This window comes from Mus caroli, unplaced genomic scaffold (assembly GCF_978045245.1).
Source record: "Mus caroli unplaced genomic scaffold, Mus_caroli_1 scaffold_8, whole genome shotgun sequence".
In the NCBI taxonomy this organism is placed as follows: Eukaryota; Metazoa; Chordata; class Mammalia; order Rodentia; family Muridae; genus Mus; species Mus caroli.
In genome coordinates, this window is record NW_028227263.1 from 130,292,111 (window position 1) to 130,314,291 (window position 22,181).

The following is a 22,181-nucleotide window of genomic DNA, read 5'->3' on the forward strand; positions in this document are numbered from 1 at the left end:
TTATACATTAGAAGCTTCCTTAAAGTAAATAAAAATTACTTAAGTAATGTTATGATATATGGGGCAGACAATGCCCCAAGTGGAAATTATACACTACCAAGTAAAATCTCCAGTAGCAAGAATTGGTAACATCTTGTGAGTTGTTGAATAAATATGTCTAATATGACCCCCTAAACATTTCAGGCTACTGTCAATGCTATTTATTGCTTACATCCATAACATGATGGTAAGGTCCTATTACTGATGACATGAGGTAATTTCTCTCATTGTACATGTAGAAATTAAGCTGGTGTCCAACCAGATGCTTCAGCTTTTTTTTTTTTTTTTTGACAGAATACAAACTAGATTTAAAATGCTGCATTAAAAACACCACAAATACCACATTTGGGTACCTACAATGAATGTTCTATTTGGAAGACAACAATATAGAGCAAAAAGAATGCACAATGCTTGCTCACTCACAACTCTACTTGCTGTTTTTCATTATAAGGTGTTTTTTATCATAGGGTGGCTGTTGTATCTTTGTGACTAGAAGCCCAACTCTTGTGCTAATTAAAGTATATCAGAATTTTGTTTAAAATACTTTAAACACCTGCAATAAACTACCGAATTTGCCAAGAATAGAGGTACTCTGGATAACAATCAGAAGGTTTTAAATATGAATGCAATCCATAAGAACAATAACAACAAAAATAGAACAATTTTCTTTCAAGAAAAATAGACCAATTGCTACAAGTTATCATTATGTGAAGATAGTATTTTGAAGGCTTAGTCACAGGTGCCTGTGGAATTTGCTGCTGGGCTTCTGCTTCATGCCTGGAGAACTTTGGGAAAAGCAGTACTAACACAACAGAATGACATTTGTAGCGTAGAATACTGGAGTGAGAGACCTGAGGTTGATGGCTAAAATCACATTCCTGTGTATTAAACTGTTACATCTTAATTATTCATACAGCTCATTGGTTCAATAGCACAAAAATAGAGAACAGCATCTCAAAATTTATCTCATTTCAAGTTCAGAGACAAGTCTCAAAATTTACCTCATTCCAAGTTCAGTTCCAAGGCTTAACCATTTTTGTCATTATTTTCTGGAGGCAATTCCTTGTTTACAATCTGATGGCATTCACACTGTGATAGTTTCCAAAGATACTATATGAAGAGGATGCCGAAGGCGATCACTATGAACCATATGGCCACATAAGGACTCTTGCATTCACCAATTCGGGCACACTTCCAAAGTATTACCAATAGTCCAGTTTTACTTCTGTCCAGGATGCTGTGTGCCAGAGATTGAATATAAGCACCCATAAATATAAGCAACAAGATTACAGTCAATAGACTCTGAAAATTGAATATGGCAGGCATAGCGAGGTCGTTGCTGGTTCAGCCAGATCATCATTCTGGCCAGGGCAAAAGAGAATGCCCAGATGCTTCATCTTTATTGGTTCTCATTAATAGTGCTAGAAGGTACTGTACACACTATAGGAGAAGGAAAGAGATCATCAATATTAAATAATGATGAACCCTGTGACCTGCAACAGTGACTTATCTTCAAGATATATTGGTGCAATAATGGCATAAGTGTTATGGGAATGACCAACAACTATTTGATTGAATTTAAATACAATGTCCTGAGATGGAACCCACACCAGACAATGGTAATGAAGCCAAGACCCTTATGGTAAATAGATTCTACTAAATCAACATAGCAATAAACTGACTCAAAGGGAGAAAACTCTGAAATAGAAATCCTAGTAAAGAAGTCAGGAACCATAGATGCAAGCATCAGCAACAGAATGAAAGAGATCGAAGAGAGAATGTCAGTTGCAGAAGATTCCACTGAAAATATAGACACAACAAACAAAGAAAATACAAAATGCATAAATATCCTAACTCAAAACATCCAGGAAATCCAGGACACAGTGAGAAGACCAAACCTACAGATAATAGGTATAATAAGAATAAAGATTTTCAACTTAAAGGGCTGGGAATTATCTTCAACAAAATTATAAAAGAAAACTTCCTTAACCTAAAGAAAGAGAAGCCCATGAACATAAAAGAATTCTACAGAACTCCAAATAGACTAGACCATAAAAGAAATTCCTTCCAACACATAATAATCAGAACATTAAATGCACTAAACAAAGATAGAATATTAAATGCAGTAAGGGGAAAAGGTCAAGTAACATATAAAGGCAGACCTATTAGAATTAGACCAGACTTCTAGCCAGAAACTATGAAAGCCAGAAGATCCTGGACAGAGGTTATATAGACCCTAAGAGAACACAAATGCCAGCCCTGGCTACTATACCCCAAAAAACTCTCAGTTACCAAGGATGGAGAAACCAAAGTATTCCATGAGAAAACCAAATTCACACAATATCTTTCCACGAATCCAGCCCTTCAAAGGATAATAAAGCAATAACGCTAACACAAGGAGGGATATTATGCCTTAGAAAAAGCAAGAAAGTAATTCTTCAACAAACCTAAAAGACGATAGCTTCAAGAACAGAATTCCAAATCTAACAACAAACATAACAGGAAGCAATAAAGACTTTTCCTTAATATCTCAATATCAATGGACTCAATTCCCCCGATAAAAGACATCGACTAAAAGACTGGTCATGTAAACAAGACCCAACTTTTTGTTGCATAGAGGAGCCCCACCTCAGGCATAAAGGCAGACATTACCTCAGAGTGAAAGGATTGAATACAATTTCCAAGCAAATGGTCTGAAGAAACAAGCTGGAGTACCCACTCTAATATCGAATAAAATTGACTTCCAACTCAAAGTTATTAAAAAAGATAAGGAGGGCACTTAATACTCATCAAAGGTAAAATCTTCCAAGATGAACCCTCAATTCTGAATATCTATGCGCCAAATGCAAGTGCAGACACATTCATTAAGGAAACTATAATAAAGATCAAAGCACATATTGCACCTCACAGAATAATTGTGGGAGACATCAACACCTGACTCTCATTAATGGACAGAACATGGAAAGAGAAACTAATCAGAAACACATTGAAACTAACAGAAGTTATGAAACAGATGGGTTTAACAGATATCTACAGAACATTTTATCCTAAAACAAAAGAATATACCTTCTTCTCAGCATCTCATGGTACATTCTCCAAAAACTGACCATATAATTGGTCACAAAACAGGCCTCAAAAGATACAAAATATTGAAATTATCCCATGCATTCTATCAAACCACTATGGACTAAGGCTGACCTTCAATAAAAACATAATAATAGAAAGACAATATTCACATAGAAGCAGAACAACACTCTACTCAAGGATAACTTGGTCAACGAAGAAATAAAGAAAGAAATTAGTCTTTTAGGAAGTTATTTATTTAGATATTTTCTTCATTTACATTCCAATTGGTATCCTGAAAGTCTACTATATAGTCCCCCTGATGTGATCCTCAACCCACCCAATCCAACTTCCTGGCCCTGGCATTCCCATGTACTGGGGCATATGATCTTCGCAAGACCAAGGACCTCTCCTCCCACTGATGGCATATTAGGCCATTCTTTGCTACATAAGCAACTAGAGACCCAGCTCAAGGGGGTACTTGTTAGTTCACATTGTTTTTCCTCCTGTAGGGTAGAATACCCCTTTAGCTCCTTGGGTACTTTTTCTAGCTCCTTCATTAGGGGCCATGTGTTCCATCCAATAGATGACTGTGAGCATCCACTGCTGTATTTGCCAGGGACTGGCATAGCTTCACCAGAGACACATATATCAGGGTCCTGTCAGCAAAATCTTTCTGACATACTCAATAGCATCTGAGTTTGATGGTTGTTTATGGGATGGGTCCCCTTGTGAGACAGTCTCTGGATGGTCCTTACTTCTGTCTCAGCTCTGAACTTTGTCTGTGTAACTCCTTCCCTGAGTATTTTGTTGCCCAATCTAAGAAGGAAGGAAGTATCTACACTTTGGTCTTCCTTCTTCTAGAGTTTCATCTGTTTTGCGAATTATATCTTGAGTATTCTAAGTTTCTGGGGTAATATTCGCTTATCAGTGAGTGCATATCATGTGTTTTCTTTTGTGATTGGGTTACTTCACTCAGGTTGATATCCTCCAGACACATCCATTTGCCTAAGAATTTCATAAATTCAATGTTCTCAATAGCCGAGTATTACTCCATTGTGTAAATGTACCACATTTTCTGTATCTATTCTCCTGTTGAAGGACATCTGGGTTCTTTCCAGCTTTTGGCTATTATAAATAAAGCTGCTATTAACATAGTGGAACATGTTTCCTTATTATAAATTGGAACATTACTGGGTATATACCCAGAAGAGGTATTGATGTATTTTCTGTTTGTACTATGTCCAAATTTCTGAGGAACCGCCAGACTGATTTCAAGAGTGGTTGTACCAGCTTGCAATCCCACCAAAAATGGAGAAGTGTTCCTCTTTCTCCACATCCTCATCAGAATCTGCTGTCTCCTGAGATTTTGATCATTAGAGTTTAATGAAAATGAAGCCAGAACATACCCAAACTTACAGGACATAATTTAAGACGTCCTAAGAGGAAAATCATAGCTCTGAGTGCCAACAAAAATAAACTAGAGAGAGCATACACTAACACCTTGACAGCACACCTAAAAGCTTTAGAACAAAAGGAAGCAAATTCACAAAAGGAGAATAGACTGCAGGAAGTAACCAAACTCATCATCGAAATCAACGAAGTGGAAACAAAAAGAACTATACAAAAAAATAAACCAAACTAGGAGTTGGTTCTTTAAGAAAATCAACAAAATAGATAAACCCTTAGCCAGACTAATTAGAGAGCACAGGGGCAGTAGCCTAATTAACAAATTCAGAAATGAAAGAGGAGATGATATAACAGCACAACCTGAGGAAATGCAAAGCATCATCAGACCCTACTACAAAAATCTATACTAAACAAAACTGGAAAACCTGGATGGAATAGACAATTTCCTAGACAGATACCAGGTACCAAAGTGAAATCACGATCAGATTAAACAATTTATACAAGTCCCATATTCCCTAAAGAAATATAAGCAGTCATTAATAATCTCCCAACCAAAAAAGGCCAGGAACAGATGGGTTAAGTTCACTGTTGTATAACACCTTCAAAGGAGACTTAATTCCATTACTCCTCAAACTATTCCACAAAATAGAAACAGAAGATACTCTACCCAATTTATTATATGAAGCCACAATTACTCTGATACCTAAACCACAAGAAGACCCAACAAAGAAAGAGAACTTCAGACCAATTTCCCTTAGTAATATTGATGCAAAAATACTCAATAAAATTTGCACAAACCAAATCCAAGAACACATAAAAACGATCATCCTTCATGATCAAGCAAGCATCATCCCAGGAATGAAGGGATTGCTTAATATATGAAAACCCATCAACATATATATATTCACTATATAAACAAACTCAAAGACAAAAATCACACGATCATCTCTTTAGATGCTGAGAAAGTATTTGACAAAATCCAGCACACATTCATGGAAATCAGGAAATCATCAGTAATTCAAGGCCCATAACTAAACATAATAAAAGCAATATACAGTAAACCAGTAGCCAAGATCAAAATAATGCAGAGAAGCTGGAAGCAATCCCACTAAAAGTAGGGACTAGACAAGGCTGCCCACTCTCTCCCTACCTATTCAACATAGTACTTGAAGTCCTAGCCAGAAAAATTCAACAACAAAAGGAGATCAAGGGGATTCAAATTGGAAAGGAGGAAGTCATAATATCACTATTTGCAGTTGATATTATAGTATATATAAATGACCCTTAAAATTCCACCAGAGAGTTCCTATATCTGATAAACAACTTCAGTGCATTAGCTGGATAAAAAAAAAAATTAACTCAAACAAATCAGTGGCCTTTCCCTAGACAAAAGATAAACAAGGTGAGAATGAAATTAGGGAGACAATCCCCTTCGGAATAGTCATAAATAATATAAAATACCTTGGTATGACTCCAAGTAAGAAAGTGAAAGATTGGTATGATAAGAACTTCAAGTCTCTGAACAAAGATATTGAAGATCTCAGAAGATGGAAAGATCTTTCATGCTCATGGATTGGCAGGATTAATATTGTCAAAATGGCTATCTTGCCAAAAACAATCTACAGATTCAATTTAATCTCTGTCAAAATTCCAACTCAATTATTCACAGAATTAGAAAGGGCTTTTATTAAATTCATCTACAATCACAAAAAACTTTGGATAGCAAAAAATTAAGGGGATCAAGGAACTCTCATACAAAATGAGAGACACTGAAACTTATAGAGGGGAAAGTAAGGAAAAGCCTAAAAGTTACCGGCACAGGGGAAATATTCCTGAATAGAACAGCAAAGACATGTGCTGTAAGATCAAGAATTGACAAATATAATTGTAAAGATTCTGTAAGACAAAAGACACTGTCAATAAGACAAAAAGGCAACCAAGAGATTGGGAAAATATCTTTACCAATCATAAATGAGATAGGGTACTAATATTCAATGTATATAAAGAACTCAAGAAGATGGACTCCAGAAAAATCATATAACCCCATTAAAAAATGGGACACAGTGATGAAGAAAAAATTCTCAAGTGAGGAATATCGAATGGCTGAGAAGCACTTGAAAAAAATGTTCAACATCCTTAATCATCAAGGAAATGCAAATCAAAACAACCCTGAGATTCCACCTCACACCAGTCAGAATAGCTAAGATCAAAAATTCAGGTGACAGTAGATGCTGGCCAGAATGTGGAGAAAGAGAAACACTCCTCTATTTTTGGTGGGATTGTAAGCATGTACAAACACTCTGGAAATTAGTCTGGCAGTTCCTCAGAAAATTGGACATAGTACTAATGGAGGATCCAGCAATAACTCTCTTGGACATATATCCAGATGTTCCAACTGGTAATAAGGACACATGCTCCACTATGTTCATAGCAGTCTTACTTATATTAGCCAGAAGCTGGAAAGAACCCATTTGTCCCTCAACAGAGGAATGGATACAGAAAATGTGGTACATTTACACAATGGAGTACTACTCAGATATTAAAAACAATAAATTTATGAAACTTGTAGGCAAATGGATGGATATGGAGGATATCATCTTAGTGTGGTAACCAAATCACAAAAGAACTAACATGATATGGATGCACTGATACGTGGATATTAGCCCAGAAACTTAGAATACCCAAGATACATTTTGCAAAACACAAGAAAATATAGAAGAAGGAAGTCCGACGTGTAGTCATGCCATTCCTCTTTAAAATAGGGAACAAAATACCCATGGAAGGAGTTACAGAGACAAAGATTGTAGCTGAGACCAAAGGATGGACCATCCTGAGACTTCCCCTCATGCAGGGATCCATCCTATAATGGGACACCAACCACAGACACTATTACATATGCCAGCAAGATTTTGCTGAATGGACCCTAATATAGGTGTCTCTTTTGAGGCTATGCCAGTGCCTGACAAATACAGCAGTGGATGCTCACAGTCATCTATTGGATTGAACACAGGGCCCCCAATGGAGGAGCTAGAGGAAGTTCCCAAGGAGCTGAGGGGTTCTGAAACCCTATAGTTGGAACAACAATATGAACTAACCAGTATCCCCAGAGCTCATGTCTTTTGTTGCAAATATAGCAGAAGATGGCCTAGTCGGGCATCATTGGGAAGAGACAGCCATTGATCTAGCAAACTTTATATGCCCTAGTACAGGATAATATCAGGGCTAAGAAGTGGGAGTGAGTGGGTAGAGAAGCAGGGCGGGGGGATTGTATAGGGGACTTTAGGGATAGCATTTGAAATATAAATGAAGAAAATATCTAATAAAAATTATGAAAAATACTGACCTTTACCTCTGGCCAGTTTTATTTTTTCACAAGAGAAGAAATAAATATATATATATATAAGAACTAAAATATACCTTCTTAATTGGTCAGAAACTTTAGCAAGCAAGGTAATAAAAATTAAACTATTTTGAGATTTAATCTACTCTAGTCAGAAATAATATGACCAAACAAAAAACTTACAAAAAAAGCAGGTGAGATAAATGATTGTAATAATTTGGGAAATGGCGACCCTCACGAACTTAACTGCATTTCAATATGATGAAGTCACTGTGAAAATCAGTGTGAAAAGTGTATCATATGGCACAGATACAATATTCCTTGACATATGTGAAAGGACTTGATATATTACTCCACAAATTGTTTCTCAGCCATGTTTATTACTTTTCTAGTCATAATAACTAGAAAACAAAAACAACTTAAATATCCTTCAACTAATAAATGACTAATGAAAGTGTGGTTCATATGTACAAAGAAAATCTACTTAGATGTGGAGATAAATGACATCATGAAATTTTTAGGCAAACAGGTGGATCTATAAGAGATTTGTGTGTTCTGCCTTTGAATCTGTAACTGTGTGCTTTTAACTTGGAGTAACCACAGTAACCAGGAAAGTTAAAAGGGATCATTTGAGAGAAAAATTCTAGACACTGGAATAGCACACAGGTGTTACAAAGGGAAAAATGGGGAAAATAGGATGGAGTGTATTTTGGAAACTGGACACAGGTCTAATGCACAGTAATTGAAGTGATAAAAGGCTAAATAATTCCATGGATGTTTAAAAAAACATAGAAAATCATATTATCCAGTATTTATCTAAAATCACATATGATAAATATATATGTGAAACATTAATATGTAGTTTAAAGATATTTTGCCATTTGGAATGACAATGTTCTCCACAAGAACTATGGACTATATATCAAAACCCCAATATCATGCATGAGAAATATTCTCTAAAGTAGTTAGTAGAATCTGAGAATTCCTCCCCAAAAAACATAAGTTCTTGATGCCCTTGGTTGCCTCCCAGATCTTGGAGATGCACTTCAGACACACAATTTGGAGGAACTGATCTAAAATAGTCCGGAAATCTCTTGCCAATAAAGTGGTTTCATAAAGTAAGACCTTGCTCACTATGCCAGGGAGAGGAAAAATCACTCAAACTATGCAGGCATGAAGCCTGTGAGCCAGAAGAATGACTTGACTGGCAAGGCATCCAAAGAAGCCAAAAAGTGGCACTTTTATTTTGGGCTGATCAAAGGCTATATAATTAGACCTTAAGCCTACTCAAATAGAGGGGAGCCATGTCTGGTATTACAAACATAAAACCAGGTGGGAATGGAAAAAGCAAAACCCCATGAGTCTCATTACCAACAGTTCCCTAAACCAGTGTAATTTCCAGCTGTTTTCTAAGTACTTGACCTTATACCCACAGGTTAATGCAGTTCTCACCCATTGTCAAAGATACTTCTTTTTGCAACATGTGGTGACTCTGGCAAGGATCCATAATGGACCAAAATGTAGATAATAACATAAAGGTACACAACCCCAACTGATATATCTGAAATAAATCCCTACAACCTGAGAGGCTCACAGAAAAGGTCACAGAAGAGGATACAGAGTTCCCCCAAAGGCCAAGGTTCCTGTTGATACAATATGTCTCTCTTAGACACAACAGGAAAATAGACACATGAACTTTCAACAGTATAGTTACCCAAACAAACCAGCATAATGGCATTAGTAGGTATACTAAAGAGGCCAGGGGAAATTCTATATGATTTTACTATATAAGAAATACCTCATATCAGTTGTTGCTAAGATATGGAGAATAGGCTGTGTCTGAAGATGAAATCTCACATTGATTTTTCTAATCTTAACTGCACACCTCAAGATGCATCACATACAAGCTCAAATGCATGGACTGAGTAGGTTGACTATACATGTGTGTTTATATAAATAGCAGCAAATGTTAAATAAGGGATCAAAATTATGGGAAAAGGAGGGAAGGCTTTGAGGGGAAGAAGAAGGGCAGTTAATGTACTATGAGTTTCTCAAAAGCAACCACTATTTAAAAAAAAAAAGAAATTCCATAGAAAGGTTTTGTATGATCTCTTGTCATTTTTCTGTACATTCAAAATCATTCTGAAAGCTAAATTGTATTACTAGGCATTTTAAATTAACTTGCATTTCTATGTCCTATTGCATCTTACTGAGTCTCTGATTTGAGGTCATGAACTTGGTCTCACAAATTGCAGAATGTTATTTGTACAACTTTAAAATTGCTCAATATAGTAACCTTTGACTGTAGGTTACAATATTTATTTCTTCCTATAAGTAAATATTTCACAGCAAACAAGAGAATGTTAATGATTTTTTACCTGCACTATAAATCTTACCTCTCAGTATTTGCTATAAGCTGAATAGGTGTGCTGGGCTGTAATCCTAACAGCACCTACAAGGAGCTATTCATGATGTCAGACTATAATTGGTTTGAAGGGATACCTTTTCCTGCCCTAGCATATCAAAGAGAAATTTTGGAAGATATCCGTAATAAGTTTGTGGTGAAAGAAGAAGACTTGTTGATAGTGACTTACCCCAAGTCAGGTAAGGATCATCAGTAAGACTAATTCTGAAATGTATAAGGGAGGTTAGTACTTTGATCCTAATTCATTTTGTATGATGAGTAGAGTGTTCTATATATTAATGTGTAAAATGACTTGTGGGCATGGAGATTTGTGTGTGTTCTACTCTGTCTGACCTATGTGGGCAGAGGAGATCAGCTATGGCACCAGAACAATGATAGTGCGTGCTCCCTGAGGCAGAATATGCCATTGGTCCCATTCTCTGGGGTATAGATATAAGAGTGAGAGCGGTGAGATTTAATACAAGAAATAACATTAAGAGATAAAGGCATGTATGTGAGGATATTTGGAGAAGAGGACAGTTTTAAGTAAATTTACTATGGACCTTGTGCAGGACGTAGAAAGAATCTGAAAACTCAAGAAAGCATAAAGCAACATCATGGTAGTTCAGGGGTATGGATGATTGCTGTTTGGAAGAAGCACTGAACATAGAGTAAGTATTAGGTTTCTGACATTGAAAGAAAAATGACACAGAAATTCCAAAGGCAGTGGGAATACAGGAAAAAAGTACCAGACAATATCTCAGAGAAGGAAGCTAGAGTAACATCCACTGACAAATGAGCACATAAACACAAATCAAGGGTGTGTGATAAATATGCACAAGGGAATTGATTCACTTTAAAAAGAAGAAGTACTCAGTCATATATTGCAGCCTGGGAGCATCTAAATGACAGTGAATTAAATTAAAGGAGGTAGTCTCAGCGGGCATGTGCTATGATTAAAACATTTTGAAATATTTGAGATACAAATTCATACCACCAGAATGTAGAATGATGTTGGCCCAGAGCTGGAGGAGATATTCCATTGCCAGGTTGCTGTTTATTGAGTATAGGGACTCTGTTTTGCAAAATTAAGTCTAGAATATGATGAGTGAATATACTTTGCACCTATGTCACATGGACATTGTGAACACAAGTCTGTGTGCTTGAAATTGGGCAGCACTGTAAATTGTATGAACATATATTCTACTTGAAGCTTTTTCACATGTAAGGTTGACATGAGTGACAGTCACTTTTCCTTTTCATTCAGGAACAAACTGGCTGATTGAGATTGTCTGCTTGATTCAGACCAAGGGAGATCCAAAGAGGATCCAAACTGTGCCCATTTGGGACCACTCACCCTGGCTAGAGACTGATACAGGATATCTTGCATTAATCAATAAGGAAGGACCACGACTCATATCCTCCCATCTTCCCATCCATCTCTTCCCCAAGTTTTTCTTCAGTTCCAAGGCCAAGGCCAGTGTCCAGTGGTTGAAATTTTCTTTGACTAAACACTCTGAACTTATTTTACCTGACAAGTCCTGGAGGTCTTGCTGAAATGTGAAGATGGGATTCCCATGCACTAGGTGATGCTGATGTTTCCCCACCTCAGACTATATTAGATAGAGTACAAGGATGTGGACCAGCACACAGTGATCCTGGGCAGCTTTAAGAAATAAAGTGAAATATCACACTGAAATATTCATGAACTATATATAGGCCAAACAGAGTTCAAACTCTAATGTACAGATATAATTACTATATCATTGTCATCAAAGAGCCAATCTTACTTATAACATATACTCTAAGCCCTGTGGGTGAAACACCTAAGACACAATTGCTCATAGGGGAAACAAAATGACCAGGTATCAATGTTCAAAGATCAGTTATATATAAAGTGTCATCATGTGTCTAGCTGTCTATTAATATCAGTAGCCACAGGAATCTCCCATGAAATGGAAAGAGGATCAGTAGAAGGAATCAGAGATATCCACATACTGACCTATCACAGGTACTAGTTAGTAAGAAAGTTTTCTGTAAATCCCTCCATCCATTAAAGCTATAAATAGTTTATGCTGCAACTACAAAGACAAACTTAGAATAATCTCTCATTAAAACTGCACAATGAATTTGTGGCGACTCTTATATATGTGTGTGTCTTATCTGGATTTGGAAAATTTTGACAGGGGAAACTGAAGCTTAAAGAGATAAATTCTATATTTCTGGCAGAGCCTCTCAGAAGACAGCTCCTGACAGCATGCACTTCTTGGCATTGACAATAATGTCTTGGTTTGTTTATTGAATATGGGATGGATTCTCAGATGGAGCAGTATCTGTATTGTCTTTCCTTCAGTCTCTGCTCCACACTTTGTCTCCATGTTTCCTCCCATGAGTTTTTTGTCCCCCCTTCTAAGAAGCATGGAAGTATCAACACTTTGGTCGTCCTTCTTCTAGAGCTTCATGTGGTCTGTGAATTATATTTTGGTTATTCTGAGCTACTAGGCTAATATCCACTTATCAGGTAATGCATATTATTTAGATACTTTTGTGATTGGGTTACATCACTCAAGATGATATTTTCTATTTCTATTAATTTTCCTATGAATTTCAAAGGTCATTGCATTTCAAAGGTTTTTGTTGATGAGTAGTATGCTATCTTGTAAATGTACCACATTTTCTGTATCCTTTCCTCTGTTGAAGGACATCTGATTTATTTCCAATTTCTGTCTCTTATAAATATGGCTGCTATGAACATAGAGGAGCACATGTCCTTGTTATATGTTGTAGCATCTTTTGGGTATAAGCTTGGGAGAGGGTCCTCAGATAATACTTTGTACAATTTCCTTAGAAACTACCAGACTGATTTTCAGAGTGGTTATACCAGCTTGCAATCCCACCTGCAATGGAGGAGTGTTTCTCTTTTCCATTTGTCCTAATGACAGGGTTCATTGACTTACAGAAACTTTGCAATTTTATTAGGTCACATTTGTCAATTCTTGATCTTAGAGCATAAACCATTTCTGTTCTGTTCAGGAATTTTTCTTTTGTGTCCATATATTTAAGGTTCTTCCTCTCTTTATCTTCTAAAAGTTTCAGTGTGTCTGATTTTATGTGGAAGTTCTTGATACACTTGGAGTTGAGCTGTGTAAAAGGAGATAAGAATGGATTGATTTCCAGTGTTCTACATGTGGACAGCCAATTAAACAGGCATCATTTGTTGAAAATGCAAAATATCAACTGAACATAGGAGTGTGGGTTCAATTTTGGATTCTCAACTCTATTTCATTAATCTACCTGCATTTCATTGTACCAATAGCATACAATTTTTTTTATCAGTATTGCTCTATAATACAGCAAGAGATCGGGTATGGTGATTCACTCAGTAGTTCTTTTATTGTTGAGAATAATTTTTGATATCCTTGGGAAGTAGGAGTGAATGGTTTGGTCAGAAAACACTTTCATTGAAGCAGGGGGAAGGAGATTGGATTGGGGGTTTCCAGGGAAGAGGTGGGAAGCTGAAAAAAGTGATAAGATTTGAAATGTATATAAAAATATCCAATAAAATATTTAAAATTTCTAAGAGGACTTAGAGAGATGGCTCAGCTGTTAAGAGTTCTGGCTTCTCTTGCAAAGGACCTCGGTTCAGTTCCCAACACACACATGGTGTCTCACAACTGTCTGCAACTCTAGTCACAGGGCATCCAACCACCTTTTCAGGTGGTTTTGGATTTCTGTCCACAAATAATATACAAAAATGAATGTGTGCACTCAGACATGAATAAATCAATATTTTTGAAGTTAAAAAGATGAGATCTAGAAGTATTGGTACAAAATATGAAGTGCCTTTTATTAAAAATGATTACTTTGGTGGCTGGAGTTGTGGCTCCAGAATTAAGAGCAGTAACTGCTTTTCCAGAGGTACTGACATCAATTCTCAGCAACAACATGGTGACTCATGACCATATGTAATGGGATCCAATGCCTTTTGGTATGTTTGAATACAGCGACAGTGTACTCCTATATATAATATAAATCTTTTTTAAAAAATAATGATTTCTTTTAATTTTTTTCTTTTCGTTTATGTTTTGAAATTTTTATAATAAATTAGAATTATATACATCATTTTCCCCTACCATTTTCTCCCTCCAAAAACATTAATATATCACTTTTTTCTCTCTTTCAAATTTATGGTTTATTTTTTCATTAATTCCTGTTACATACATATACACATACACATACACATACACATACACATACACATACACATACACATACACATACACATACACATACACATACACATACACATACACATACACATACACATACACATACACATACACATACACATACACATACACATACACATACACATAACCATACATATACATATACATATACATATACATATACATATACATATACATATACATATACATATACATATACATATACATATACATATACATATACATATACATATACATATACATATACATATACATATACATATACATATACATATACATATACATATACATATACATATACATATACATATACATATATATTCCTAAATATATTTCTATGTTTATGTATTCCTATATAGACATATATTTACATGTTTCAAAGGATACAGTATATATTCATATTTAAATAAATAATCAATATATTCCTAAATGAATCTGTATATCCCTAAATCCTTCAGTACATCTTTCTCAATCACTACAGTATTACTTGTATGTATATTTTACAGGCTTGCCATTTGGTATTAGATAACCAATTGTTATTGTAATCTAGAACTGTCTAATCAGCCCGGTTTTTTTTACACTGTTAATGAACTAGTCATTTTGTTGTTCCATTTTTACAAATCATATAAAATTAGAAAAGGGGAATTATGACTATAGATTTTTTCACTTGTGTATATGTTTTGCCCACATGAAAATAACAAATGTTTTTAAAAACCATTAGATATTAGAAAATTTCATGGAACTTAAGAGAGTTAAAATGTGAGGAATAACTATTGACCTTCATTTACATCTTTATCCATTCAAGGCAATCTATCTCATCATAAATCCCAGAGATATTCTTGTGTCTGGTTACTTTTTCTATGGTAACACAAACCTTGTGAAGAATCCAGGGTCACTCGGAACTTATTTTGAATGGTTCCTCAAAGGAAATGGTGAGTAATCTGTAAAATATAGGAGGTGGGAGAAACTCAGAGACATTTATTTCATTAATTAACTTATTAATTAATGATTTATTTATTCATATTACATACACTATTAATTAATTAATTAATATCACAATATTCAGCACTCCTCTCCTCTTAATGATCCCTACTTGCAGCTCCTATCCCCATCCTCTTGTCTTCTGAGAAGGGATAGGTGTCCCTAGGGTACCTCCCTACCATGACACATCAATTCTCCCCAGGACTTAGTGTGTCTTCTCCCACTGAGACAAGACAAGGCAGCCCAGATAGAGGAATAGGATCCACAGACAGGAAACATGTTCATGGAGAGCCCCAGCTCCAGTTGTTGGGAGACCTGCTCGAAGACCAAGTTGCAAATCTGCTACATATGTGCAGGGCCCCAAGGTCTAGCTCTTGATCGCTTTTTGTTTGGTGGTTCGGTTTCTGAGAGTGTTAAAATGTCCAGGTTGGTTGACTCTTCAGGTCTTAATCTGGGGTTCTTAACACCTTTGGGTCCCTCAATCCTTTCCCCAACTTTTCCAAAAGACTTCCACAGCTCTAACTAATGTTTGGCTGTGGATGTATACAATCTCTTTTACTCAGCTTCTGGGTGGAACCTCACTTATTCTGGGCTCTTGTAGGCATGCATCTCAGAGTAATAGTGTCATGGATTGTTTCTTGCCCATGGTGTGTGTCTAAATTTTGGCTAGTCAATAATTGCCCATTTTTTCCATCTCTGCTCCATCTTTGTTTCTGGACATCTTCTGTTTAGAACACATTTGGGGTCAAAGGTTTTCTGAATGTGTTGCTATTCTTATCCCTCCACTGGGAAACCTACCTGCCTACAGGAGGTGGCATTTCAGGCTCCATGTCACTTACTGTTAAGAGTTTCAGATAGAGTCACCACCATAGAGACTCTGGAATCTCCCCAGTTCCAGGGCTCAGAGAATTTTTGTTTTTTAAGACAAAGTGAGAGAAAGCTTAGGTTGGCCTTGAATTCTCTATATTGCTTGGGATGACCTTGAAGTGTGGTTCCTTCTTCTGCTACCTCTCAAGATCTAAGACTTAAAACACCTACTGTATATTCTATTTAATTGGTGCTGGGGCTCAAACCCACAATTTCATGTATGATACCTAACTTGCCTGCATCTCTAGACCTTTAATATTCTGTAGATTCCATTTTATCTCTATACATTCAACAAGTCTATGGGCCCAGGAGTCATCATCATTTGAACACTGATTGTGAAGTCTTTCTGTTCTCACATGCCACTACAGTGCAGGATACAGTCACAGATTGCCCCATGTCATAATATTTAAGCATCATTTGGAGTATCTAGTCTTTACAGACCTAATCTTGATATTGACATCGGTCAACATTTGATTAAGAAGTGGCCCACATAGGCCCCCAAATTTCAACACTTGGTTCCCAATTGGTGGCACCTTTTCAGGATGTTTATGAGGCACAGCCTGGTTGGAGAAAGTATTCCATTCAAGGCGGCTTTGAGACAATAAACACTCAAACCAATTCCAGTACACTCCATTTGATTCCTGCATGCAGTTGAGAAAATGAAATCCCAGATTGCACTTCCTATCGTTCTACCTGACACAAACAAGCTCTCTTTTCCTTAAATTGCCTTTTATCATGGTGGTTTATCACAGAACAGAAAAATAACAAATGCTGCTTATTTCCTACCATGCTTCTCATTTGTCTATTTTCTTAGTCTTTTTGTAATGGCTTCTTATACATCTTATAAATTAGCGTGATCATCCAGCATTTTCTTAAAAGACATCTTTCTATATATTGTAAATCCTAATCTCCTATTTGTCTCTAAAATATTTTCAGAGGTGGGGTGGTGGATTCTTGATACACTGTTTTGATTTATATTCTTATTGAAATATATTAATCACATATAATAAAGTGTTTTATTTTTGATGTTTCCATACATGTATACAGGGATTTTGATCTCAGTGACAGCCCACTTACCATTCTTGCCTTTTCTCCATTCTAGCTGATTTTCATTCTTTTTCCAACTACCCCTTTCTTATTTTTTACATCTCTTATGATATATTTTCTTTATGTACATTTCAAATGTCATCCCCTTTCCTAATTTCCCCTTGAAAATCACATATACCCACCATGATCTCCCTGTACCCCAACCCACAGAATCCCATTCCAGGTCCTGGCATTTCTCTATACTGGGGCATAGAGCCTTCACAGGACCAAGGGCCTCTCCTCCCATTGATGATCAACTAGGCCATCCTCTGCTACATATACAGGTAAAGCCACAAATTCCACCATCTGTTTTCTTTGATTGTTGGTATAGTTTGAAGGAATGCTGGGGGTATTGGTTAGTGCATATTAATGTTCCTCCTATGGGGCTTCAGACCCTTACAGCCCCCTGAGGACTTTCTCTATCTCCTTCATTGTGGAACTTGTGCTCAGTCCAATGAATGGATGACTGTGAGCATCCACTTCTGATTTTGCCAGGAACTGGAAGACCCCTCAGGAGACAGCTATATCAGGCTCCTCTCCGCAAGCTCTTGTTGGCATCTGCCATAGTGTCTGTTGTTGGCATCTGCCTTAGTGTCTGGTTTTGGTGGTGGTTTATGGAATGGATCCCCAAGTGGGGCAGTCTCTGGATGGTCATTCCTTCAGCCTCCACTCCGAAATTTGTCTATGTAACTCCTTATATGGGTATTTTGTTCCTCATTCTAAAAAGAATTATGAGACTCTGGGCTAATGTCCACTTATCAGTGAGTTCATATCATGTGTGTTCTTTTGTGATTGGGTTAACTCACTCAAGATGATATCCTCCAGATCCATCCATTTGTCTAGGAATTTCATAAATGTATTGTATTTTTTCAATATTTATTATATATTTTCTTCAATTACATTCCAAATACTATCCTGAAAGTCCCCTATACCCTCCCCCCTGCACTGCTCACCTACCCAGTCACTCCCACTTCTTGGCCCTGACGTTCCCCTGTACTGGGATATATAAACTTTATAAGACCAAGGGGCCTCCCTTCCCAATGATGGCTAACTAGACAATCTTCTGCTACATATGCACCTAGAGACTTGAGCTCTGTGGGTACTGGTTAGTTCATATTGTTGTTCCACCTATAGGGTTGCAGACTCCTTCAGCTACTTGGGTACTTTCTCTGTCTCCTCCATTGGGAGCCCTGTGTTCCATCCAATATATGAATGTGAGCATCCACTTCTGTATTTGCCAGGCACTGACATCACAAGAGACAGCTAGATCAGGGTCCTTTCAGCAAAATCTTGCTGGGATATGCAAAAGTGTCTATGTTTGGTGGTTGATTATGGAATGGATCCCTGCATGGGGCAGTCTCTGTACAGTCCATCCTTTGGTCTCACCTCCAAACTTTGTCTCTGTAACTCCTTCCATGGGTGTTTTGTTCCCTATTCTAAGGATGAATGAAGTATCCACGCTTTGGTCTTCCTTCTTCTTGGTTTTCTTGTGTTTTGAAAATTGTATCTTCAGTATTCTGAGATTCTGGGCTAAAATCCACTGATCAGTGAGTGCAAATCAAGTGAGTTCTTTTTTGATTGGGTTACCTCACTAAGGATGATATTGTCCATTTACATCCATTTGCCTAAGTATTTCATAAATTCATTGTTTTTAATTGCTGAAGTGTACTCCATGTGTAAATGTACCACATTTTCTGTATCCATTCCTCTGTTGAGGGACAAATGGGTTCTTTCCAGCTTCTGGCTAATATAAGTAAGGCTGCAATGAACATAGTAGAGCATGTGTCCTTATTACCAGTTGGAACATCTTGGTATATGCCTAGGAGAGGTATTGCTGGATCTTCTGGAAATATTATGTCCAATTTTCATAGGCATCATCAGACTGATATCCAGAATGGTGTATAAGCTTGCAATCCCACCAAGTGATGGAGGAGTAATCCTCTTTCTCCACTTCCTGGAAAGCATCTACTGCCACATGGATTTTTGATCTTAGCCATTCTGACTGGTGTAAGGTGTAATCTCAGGGTTGTTTTAATTTGCATTTGACTTAGGATTAAGAATGTTGAACATTTTTTCAATTATTTCTCAACCTTTTGGTATTTCTCAGTTGAGAATTCTTAATTTTAGCTCTGTACCCCATTTTTAATGGGGTTGTTTGATTTTTTGGAGTCCAGCTTTTCAATCTCTTTGTACAAATTGGATATTAGTCCTCTATCAGATTTAGGATTGGTAAAAAAAAAAAAAACTTTCCCAATCTGTTGGTGGCTTTTTTGTCTTATTGACAATGTCTTTTGCCTTACAGAAGCTTTGCAATTTTATGAGGTCCCATTAGTTAATTTTTGAACTTAATGCACAGGCCATTGCTGTTCTGTTCAGGAATTTTTCACTTGTGCCCATATCTTCAAGGCTTTCCCCACTTTCTCCTCTATAAATTTCAGTGTCTCTGGTTTTATGTGGAGTTCTTTGATCCGCTTAGACTGGAGTTTTATACAAGTAGATAAGAATGTATCAGTTCAAATTCTTCTACATGAAAACTGCCCGTTGTGCCAGCACCATTTGTTGAAAATGCTGTCTTTTTTCCACTGGATTGTTTTAGCTCCCTTGTCAGAGATCAAGTGACCATAGGTGTGTGGGTCCATTTCTGGGTCTTCAATTCTATTCCATTGATCTACCTGTCTGTTGCTGTACCAGTACCATGTACTTTTTTATCACAATTGATCTGTAGTACAGCTTGAAGTCAGGCATGCTGATTCCACCAGAGGTTCTTTTATTGTTGAGAATAGTTTTTGCTATCCTAGGATTTTTCCTATTCTAGATGAATTTGCAAATTGCCCTTTCTAACTCAGTGAAGAATTGAGTTGGAATTTTGATGCGGATTGCATTGAATCTGTACATTGCTTTCAGCATAATAGCCATTTTTACTATATCAATACTGCCAATCCCTGAGCATGGGAGATCTTTCCATCTTCTGAGATCTTCTTCAATTTATTTCTTCAGAGACTTGAAGTTCTTATCATATAGATCTTTCAATTCCTTAGTTATGGTCACACCAATATATTTTATATTATTTGTTACTATTTTGAAGGGTGTTTTCTCCCTAATTTCTTTCTCATCCTGTTTATCCTTTGTGTAGAGAGTTAATTTTATATACAGCTACTGCACTGAAGCTGTTTATCAGGTTTAGGAATTCTCTGGTGAAACTTTTAGGGTCACTTATATATACTACCATATCATCTGTAAATAATGGTATTTTGACTTCTTTTCCAATTTGTATCCCCCTTATCTCCTTTTGTTGTAAATTGCTCTGGCTAGTACTTCAAGTACTATATTGAACAGGTAGGGATAGTGTGGACAGCCTTGTCTAGTCCCTAATTTTAGTGGGATTGCTTCCAGCTTCTTTCCATTTTGTTTGATGTTGGCTACTGCTTTGCTGTATATTTCTTTTATTATGTTTAGTTATGGGCCTTGAATTCCTGTTCTTTCCATGACTTTTATCATGAATGGGTGTTGGATTTTTCAAATACTTTCTCAGCATTAAACAAAATGATCATGTGGTTTTTGTCTTTGAGTTTGTTTATATAGTGGATTACATTGACGGATTTCTGAATATTAAACCATCCCTGTATCCCTGGGATGAAGCCTCCATGATCATGATGGATGATCATTTTGATATGTTCTTGGATTAGGTTTGGGAGGATTTTATTGAGTATTTTTGCATTGATATTCATAAGGGAAATTGGTCTGAAGTTCTTTTTCTTTGTTGGGGTCTTTATGTGGTTTATGTATCAGAGCAATTGTTGCTTCGTATAGTGAATTGGATAGACTACCTTCTGTGTCTATTTTGTTGAATAGTTTGAGAAGCACTGAAATTAAGTCTTCTTTGAAGGTCTGATAGAACTCTGCATTAAACCCATCTGTTCCTGGGCTTTTTTTTTGGTTGGGAGACTATTGATGACTGCTTCTATTTCTTTAGGGGAAATGTGACTTTTTAGGTCATTAATCTGAACCTGATTTAACTTTGGTACCTGGTATATATCTAGGAAATTGTCCATTTCATCCAGGTTTTACAGTTTTGTTGAGTATAGCCTTTTGTAGTAGGATCTGATGATGTTTTAGATTTTCTCAGGTTCTGTTGTTATGTCTCCGTTTTTATTTCTGATTTTGTTAATCAGGATACTGTCCCTGTGCCCTCTAGTGAGTCTGGCTAAGAGTTTATCTATTTTGTTGATTTTCTCAAAGTACCTGCTCCTGGTTTCGTTGATTCTTTGAATACTTCCTTTTGTTTCCATTTGGTTGATTTCAGCCATAATTTGATTATTTCCTGCTATCTACTCCTCTTGGGTGAATTTCCTTCCTTTCCTTCTAGAGCTCCTAGGTGTGCTGCCATGCTGCAACTGTATGCTCTCTATAGTTTCTTTTTGGAGTCACTCAGGCCTATGAATTTTCCTCTTAGGACTGCCTTCATTGTGTCCCATAAGGATGGAAAAGTTGTGGCTTCAATTTCATTAAACTGTAAAAAGTCTTTCTTTCTTTATTTCATCCTTGACCAAGGTATCAATGAGTAGAGTGTTGTTCAGTTTCCACATGAGTATTGGCTTTCCATTATTTATGCTGTTTTTGAAGATTAGCCTTAGTCCATTTTTATGTGATAGGGTGCATGGGATAATTTCAATATTTTTGTATCTGTTGAGCCCTGTTTTGTCCCTGATTATATGGTCAATTTTGGAGGAGGTACCATGAA

General features: G+C 36.6%; 1 pseudogene; it reads left to right on the top strand.

The window, feature by feature from the left end:
• The first annotated feature begins 10,266 nt into the window (after window positions 1-10,266).
• Window positions 10,267-22,181, top strand: part of LOC147003531 (sulfotransferase 2A1-like) — a 35,002-nt pseudogene continuing 23,087 nt past the window's right edge.